An 8,793-nucleotide genomic window follows, 5' to 3' on the forward strand; every position below is an offset into this window, starting at 1 on the left:
ATCCCGAAGAAGGGAATCTGTTTAACAAGCTTTTCTGATACACTGGGATATTTACAAGAGTAGAGGGCCCTGACTCCAGGCACGAATATATTGTGCGGGCAGTTGCAGACCATAAACACCCCACCTGCATGCGGACACACACAAACACACAACCCCCCAACTGAAACAGCTTAATCATGCACTTGGCACATGATGTGGTGAAGAAATCACAGTCATTTGGACACCTTACACCTTTCCCTCCATTTCAGATCAGCACTCTGCCCAACCCCACCTAAAACTTCACAAATCATATTTTAACCGCACGGTGAGGTCATGAAATGCGATGGGAGCGGCGCAGAATTCCCCTCTTTGCAAATGCTCTGGTGCACCTGGCATCCAGCTGAAACCTGGAGGAGGTGCTCCAAGGGAAATGCCCAGCGCCCAGCCAGCACAGTGTTCAGGTGAAATCTCATCCCTGCCAGGCCAACGTTTCTCCAGTTTTAGTTCTTGTTTCATGGGCAAAGCCACCTTTTCAGAAGCATCTTTGGTTGCTTACCTTGTGAGAGAAGCTGCTTTGGGCTGAGATCTATGACTTTTCTCTATGAGAAATTTTGTGATTGCATAAGATACAGCTGAGCAGTAGAGTTTTGAGGTGATTTGTGACTTATATGTTCTTTGATTCAATGCCTTGTCCATTTACAGTGCTCAAAATAATAGAGCACGTATTCAAAGGAACTTACTCTCTTGCCTGGCTGTGTGCTGTTTCCTGCATCTATCCATCTAGCTCAGTGAGAATGGTTTCTTTTCTCCAAGGCCATTACATGAACTGGGTTTTTTATGTGATCACCCCATGCATGCTATGACTTCTCTGTATGCGTCAGTTACGATTTGTTGCTGGCATTTTTTAAAGGTGCTTAGAAGGCATTTGGATTCTATAATATATGGCATTTTGATTCTCTGGGGCTTGAGTCAGGAAACTAGGTGAGACTTTTTCAAGACATGACTGTGCTTCCCAGCGCTCACAACATGTTCCTAAACCTGGGACACTGTGAGCTGCAAGTCTAACATGAGATGGAAGCTACCTGTGATGTACAAGCCAGAACACAGGTTTCAGGATTCCACCTGAATTCAAGTTCCTCCAAAAGAGACCTATGCCTCCAAACCCACCCAGACTGCCCTGTCTGCATGGGTTGACAATGACAGCTTGACAATGCTTTAACAACTTTGTACCACTCTCAACCCCAATGTAAGCATCCAGCAACCAGGCTTTCTCCTCTTCACATCCGTGGGATTCAACCTCATGGGTGTGCACTGAACCCACCTTACCCATGTGGACGGGTTAGCGTTAGGGTTAGAGGTAGAGGCAGCCATGCTCACTTTCTGCACACAGCCTGAGGGAAAGGGGTTGATGGCACCTGCTTTTACACAAGCACCCGTTGACTAAGTGACTTTCCTGGGAAGCAGAAGAGTCAATTCCCCTCCCAGCATGAGAGGTCACAAAATGCCCTGGGAGCAAGTCTGGCTGGCCAGGAGTCAGCTGGCTGACAGCCTGCCTCTGACAGTGACCACAAGCATAAGGACAAAGCTAACATGATACCTCTCCAAAATAGCCTCTCAGTGAACTGTGGTTCAGGGACAAGAGGTGTATTTGCACTAAACAGTGCAAATAGCTTATTTTCCTTGTGAATTTGTCCAGCACATAAGAGCCATGCAGGTTTTTTATCCCCAACCTACCCAGGAACAGAACCCAAACTCAGCTCGTGGCAGACAGTCAGCTCTCCTTTTGAATCTCTTAGGTATGGGCCAGTAAAAAGTAATATTGCATCTCATTTGCCAATGCTTTAAGTTTTTTCTGTACCCATACCAAATGTCTTTCCAGGGCATTAAAATGTTCACAATCTGTTCATCTTTACATTTGGAAAACAAGCAAGCAAACCAAACCAAAACAAAAACAAACCAAATAACAGCCTCCAAGATAACTAGTGTCATTTCTGTGCCTGAAAATTCATTTGTTTGTTTTTCCCCAGCTATCTTAGACTAACAAAGCAGGGCTTTCTGTAAGCCCTGCCTTTTGTAACCCTCTTATATGACGGTTTCCTTTCCAGTCTCGTGAGGCTGGCTCAGGGTATTTCCACGTGCTCTGGGAGCTGAGGATGCATGTTCACAGGCAGGCACGGGCAGGAAAGAGGAGATTGCCCGCAAGCACTTCGGGGAGGGTCGGACCAGCTTTTATTTCAGCGTTTCTCCAGAGGGCTCCGAGAGTTGGGTTTTCTTGCTGCCAAGGGAATTAAGAGCTTGGGAAGTTGCCGTGCGTTTGCTGCGCTGCCTGCTGCCGAAAGCTCCGGGCTCGCTGCACCAGGCTGGGGTTGCCAGCAGAGGGTGGTCAATGCCTTCCGATCAATCACAGCCGGCATGGGCTGCTCACCTCTGCTGCTCGGAGCAAGTTGAGAGTAAATTATGCTCTCGTTTCCAAGTTTAGTTGATGAAGGTCACGCAACCACAGGCACAGATTTAATTTCACTTTGCCTTAAGTTTTCCATTCCTTTCCTTTTACTCTCTGACCCAGTTTTGCTCACTACCTCCAGCTTTTCCTTACCACTGCTCTGCTACGTTTCTTCCCAGCCATAAAACACAGGGCTTTCTGAGCAGCTGAGGCCCCCTTCCCGGGACTCCACTGACCAGGATTTCACCCCTTTCGGTCCAAGCAGCTTGCCCATGCCATAGCCAGCATGACAGGCTGCTCTGGACCTCCCTGTTTCCTACAGTTACATGCAAAACCCTGCAGTGTTAACTATAAAATAGAAACCAGCAGTACTCCTGACAGAAGAGATGGAGTGTTTGAACTCAGTATTGTGCAACCAAGTGGATCTTGCTTTCAGGCTCTACTTTCAACAGTGAGACAGACCCAAATGAGTTGTGCTCTGCCTCATCCCACTGTTTCCCCTGCATCTCATTGCTGAGTGCCTCGTTTCTCCCAGCAGGTTTGCACCCTTCAGACAGTTAAAAATGATACAAACACCCGTACTTAAAGTCAGTCTGAGGCAAGAAGGGGGACTAAAACCCCTCTGTCCCTACTTGGTTTCACTCATAAGGCAGCATAGAGGAGGCCTGGGGCATGGTCTTGGTCTCACAGATGGAAGACACAGGTTGGACTTTTCCAAAACATTACATATGGTGAGAAGACTGCTGCATCTTCTGGAGAGGGGCTGGGGAGGCTTTGGAGCTCTGGGTGACCCAGGGATGCTGCAGATCTCTCCCCCTACTCCTTCTGAATTCACAGCTCTCCAAGTGGCCCAAGAGAAAAGAGACTGGGATCCCTCTGGGGGACATGGCACTGCCCCTGCAGCCATCCTGCTATTTGAAGTGGGACCCTATCCTGAAAATGTCATCTTTACCTTCTGCCCCTTCATCCCAGTGGCTCCATTTCTAATTTGTTCAGGTTTGGGAGCAAGGGGATCATTTTGGGCTCTGCCTTAGTGCAGGTCACTGCAAAATCATTGTAAGGCCTCAATCATATGGATTACTCTTACCTTGCAGTCACTTTCTGAGCAGCGTAACTTTGCACAGTTTTTCAGTTTGATCCAATTCCAGTGACAACAGTGGAGGTAGGATCAGACCTCTCTGGAACAACGGGAAGGTCTGGATTGTCTTCATGGGCTGAATATATCTGTCCCAGAGCAACACACATGAGCCAATTTCTTGCGTAGAGGTGGTAAGATGAAAATGAACACTCTCAGATGTGAAAGCACTCCTATATGACCCTATTGCCCATGTGAGTCTTGCTGGAATTATGTGCTTGCCTTTGGCTCTTTCCAGTGCTCTTCAGGTGGTCGTTCTTAAAGGAAAGAAGTTAGGAGTACCCAGTGAAGTATTGTACTTTTTTTCATATTATTACAGCCTACAGCAAAACTGAATCTACAGCTGCATAAGAGAAAAAATCACAAATATATGGGCAGTGCACCAACACTGTTTTGGGTGGAATTATTCTTATTTTCATCAGTTGTCTGCCACTCTCCCAAAACAGCAGCATGCTCTGCACCTCCCTGCACTGCCCAGGCTGGAAAAGCCAAGAGGCAGCCAGTCATCCTCGGACATCTCAGCCTCCTCCTGTGCCTCTGCTGCCTTTGTCTGGGGGAACACCATCCTGCAGAGCATGGACAGAGCTGCAGGGGGGCCTGGAGATCTTTGGCAGCAGGGAAGGGAACAAAAAGATACTCTAATTTGAGAGAAAAAGGACAAAAGATGATTTTAGCTTTTTTCACATTGCCAATGGAGAATTGAAGAGCTCTAAAAAGTAGAGATGGCACAACAGCAAGTCAGAGCTCCAGCGAGCTGCATCATGGACCAGCCACAGTGATTAGGAGCGTTAAACATTCAGCTTTTAAACCTGTGCTGCAATTAAGTCTGGAGTTCAGATTCTGAGTCCTCTATTAGCAGCTGACATTTACTTAGGGACCACAGCAAATAAGGGCTCATTCCAGCTACTACTATAAAAGTGCTTGTGCACAGAAAACATGTCTGCAGTTATATTCCCTGAGCATCTCTGGTGGGTCATTGCCAGGATACTCTCAACTATCCAGAATCATAACTGCCTCAGCAGAGGAAAATGTCTAAATAAAAAAACAAATGCAGTGAGTGATCAAAATGAATCAGTGAGCAAGCCCCAAGAAAGAACTTTAACCTGGTGAAACAAGAAGCACAAAATATTCCTTCAACAGGGGATAACTATTCTCACACTGTCTTTCTTTCTTACTTTCTTTATTTCTTTGGTTTTACTTATTTCTTTCTGCTGGGGGTGTGTGGGAGGGCTGTGTATTTTACGTGGCTGCCTGATGTCTGTAATGGAGGAATGCTGTGGAGACTGACTCCCTGCTGGCATACAGAAACAGGGCTTCAGATGGGGATAGGGAGCACCAAAGGACCCTCTAGCCCAGTACCCTGATTCTGATAATAGCCAGATGCGAGGATGGGGAAGGGAATTAAAACAAAGCACATTTCCTTATGAAAACTTGATGGAGTTCTCTTCCTTGAACTCTCTAGTTTGCTCCCAAACCCATGCATAAATGTGGCATCCACAGATTCTTTTGACAAGGGGTTTCACAGCTCATCACCTGTTGTGTAAGGGAGCACTTCCTTTTATTTGCTCAGAACTGGAAATCTATAACTTATTTTACAACAGCCAGTTTTGCATTATAGGGGAAAGTGAGCAATCCATCCCTGGGCATCCTGACCAAAATAAGGAACAAGGAGGAAGAGATTACTTCTTCAGGTACACTTCAGCCTAGCCCCATTTATTTTTCTCGATGTATGACTGGTGCTGCTAGATCGCAGCTGCAAAAACAATATTGCTTTTTATATATGTCTGCTCACAGTAAGAAGAGCTTAAGTTTTCTGCAAGGAAAGATTTCACGTGTTGCCACTGAGTCCATTTGACTCCATCTGTGTAGATGTGTTCAACTCCTCTGGCTTCAGTAACATGCAGTCCATTTGCAGCTGAACAGCAGTCAACCCTAAATGTGTCTATACATCAGGTGCCAAAGCTGGCCGTCCAGAATAAATAAATAAGCAGGAACTCAGCACTGGCAGTAGCAACCTACTGCCAAAAGTACATTTGTAGGCATTAATGCAAATCACATTTTCTTAACTACCTGGTAATAACTATGACTGATAAATAACTAAATATCACGTCAGCCTCTGACAAATGAATATTGCAAAGAACTGTTTCAGAAGGCCAGTCATGGCATGAAGTCAGCTGAAATCAGTCTGATCTTTTAATATATCAACGTCTTTGGGCAACCTTTTGCTTTCACTCGCACACACAACATCATTCTGTATCAATTGATTATATTCTTTGAATTAATTCTTCAAACTTACTTTCAGATCCATGACAAAGCTTTCTCTGTGCAAGAGACTTTGTGGTGTTCCAGGTCTGCAGGCACTACATATTACTGTTTTCCACTAAAATTTAAGTCCTGAGCTTGCATATTAATGTTGACCAATGGAAGATGACCATCTCATTTATGTGTCTTTTCTTTCTCATTTAAAAAGGCACATCCCAGCATGAACATGCCATTTATACTGACCTATAGTACTGGCACACAGACAAAGTACTGCAAGAAGCAGGGGTACATACAGCTGGACATTTTTTGCGAAGGCAGGAAGGGATGGGAGACTCTCCAGTTGGGTGGTATGGGTCAAGCCGCTTCATTACAGAAGACTACGAGTCCACACAAGTAAACAGAAAGCCACCTACAAGCTTTGTTTTTACCAAGCAGCTTTGAGTCATTCTAACGCAGGTATCAGTACTGGTGCTGCCATTCACTGACTGCTCATGGCAGAGATCACTGTTCACCATTTTTCTGAAGGCAGAGATGTTTTGATGAGCTATCTTTAAAATACAACATTTAAGTCAAGAAACACCAAAGCAAGGGCCCTACGAAGTCCACGTTTCCCAGAGAAAAGGAAAATGTGCATAAGGCATCAAAGCTTCCGAGTACAAGAGCTAGTTATAGAGGCAAGCAATTTCAGGGGCTTGGGGAAGGGTCTCTGATTGTAACTTGCATGGATTGCAGATTCCAGTGACGCCCTGCAGTAAGCGCATTCAGCTCCCACTGAGCAAGAGTATTCATTCTCCACCAATGAAAAATTAGACAACATACAGAAAAAAAAAAAAAAAAAAAAAGGTAAAACAGCAGCCAGGCTGAGATTTGCAAACGAGTCTCCTGACTCCAGCTCGTTCCCATATATACCAAGCAATTGCCTTGCAGGAGGACAACCAAAACTCGTGTACAGTAGCACTGGATATAGCACTTCATTTAAGGGTCAGCAGGAGTGCAAGAATTAAGCCCTTTTTTTCTGCTCTTCTTTGTGTTATGCTTCTTAAACAGCTTTGCTGACATTTTTGAACCCAGATGGGTTTGCAGTCTTGACAGCAGTTCTGCTCTTCAGCCCCACATCTGCTGCTGCTGGGACACAGCGGCTGTGCTGAAGCTTCACTGCCCGGGAGCCACAGCTGAATAAAGGATTTATGAAAAGTGAGCTGTGGGTCACCCTCAGGAAGGGGGCCACCAGCACAACAGATGGGTGGTGTAAATCAGCAGCTTTTAGAAGCCACAGTGAGGGGCAAACCTTTTCGTTCTGGACTTAGAGCACAACTGGAGAAAGATTTCCAGAAATGAGATAAAGATCTTCAAAACATCCACAGTCACAACAAGACCTCCTTTCCAAGTTGGATACCATGTGCATGAGAGAAAGCCCGTGGTTATCTACCATCCATCTGCACATTTATAGCCTTTATTTACGGCTGTGTTGTTTGGTGGCCTTTTGTCTTTTTTTGGCAGTGACAATGACTTTTCTGCTGCAATATAAACCAGGAGCTGTGTCCATGAGAGAATTCCAGGTCATTTTCACAGCACAGTGGTCATGAACACTGGGCAGACTGCCTGCCAGGATGTCTCTGCTGGCCCACGGAGGGGCAGGCAGCTCCAGTGCTGCCACGCATGCTGACATCCACGTCTTCAAACACAGAAAGCTGTTCCAAGGATGGGCCTGGGCCATAACTTCTCTCAATGTAGGAAGCTGGAAGAGCACCACTCTCCTCTGAAGGCTGGTGGAGAGTGCTGAAGGGAGACATTTGCACCAGTATCTGGTATACTCACAGCTTAAAATATCTCTCGGTCAGGCTGTCGGAGCTCCCAGAAAAGCTGCATAGGAATCCAGGCAATTTGACATTTTAATTTGTTTCTTCCTGGTCTCATTTTTGTTTGAAAGACAGAAGCAAACCCAACAATCCCCTTTCCCTTCTGCCTCCAGCCTCTCCTCTTGCTAGCTTAAATTCAGTCATTTTTGACACACCTCCTTTTTTTGCTCACTTAACCGCAAAATTCAGCTTTTCCAAGTTCTCTGTTTTCCCCAGAGGATGAAGTCCATCCTTGCACAGCCATGACCTCAAAGACTAGAGCACAAGGATTTGGACAAACCCAGTAAAGCAGAGGCCAGTGGCCAGTGCTGAAAGACTCAGGTGTGTCTAGTTTGGTCCCCATTTTCCAGACCCCATTTTCCTGCCTGAATCACCATGCCAGGGCTGGGGTGGGACCCACATCAGAAGACTCACAGGGAACAGGAACGTAAAGGAAGGAGAGTGCCGGCATTGTCCAGCTCCGCGGGGATGAGCGCGGGGTCCAAAGGAGGGAGCACCGCGACCCGGCGGGAAGGGCGCCGTGGCCCTCGCAGTCCTGGTGCCGGCACGGCTCTGCTGCACGCCGCGGCTCTGCGCTGCAGGAAGGCAGCACTGCGCTTGGCATGTGGAGCAGATGCAGGGGACGTCGGCCTGGGACCCTCGTGCCCAGCTCTGAGGGCTTGTTGCTGGCCACGCAGAGGGAGGCATCCTTCCCTAGCCGGCTTGCATGATCCTGGGCCCTGCCGCCATAAGAGAAAACAATGGATGAATCCATCATGTCATTCATTACAGTCGTTTTTGCCCTTGACTCTGTTGATCTTTTCAAGGCAAATATCAAATAAAACCATTTGGGCCTTTCAGCTGTGGTGAAAACAAACTGCCACAGATTTATGACTTCAGTTCTTAATTGAAGTACTCTTTTGTTACTGCTCACTCACATGCAACATTCCTGGCTCCGAGGTGAACGTAGAGGAAAGTAATAAAAACAGCCTTGCTCTCCTGAAGGGGAATTCTCCCTTCTGGCTATACATAAATAGATATATAAGTATATATACATATATATATATATGTATTGTTTTCTGCTAGAAGGATAAAAGGATAACAGAGGCCATACTGTTCACGACTGCTACTAAGAG

The sequence above is a fragment of the Oxyura jamaicensis genome, chromosome 4 (assembly GCF_011077185.1).
Source record: "Oxyura jamaicensis isolate SHBP4307 breed ruddy duck chromosome 4, BPBGC_Ojam_1.0, whole genome shotgun sequence".
Lineage (NCBI taxonomy): Eukaryota > Metazoa > Chordata > Aves > Anseriformes > Anatidae > Oxyura > Oxyura jamaicensis.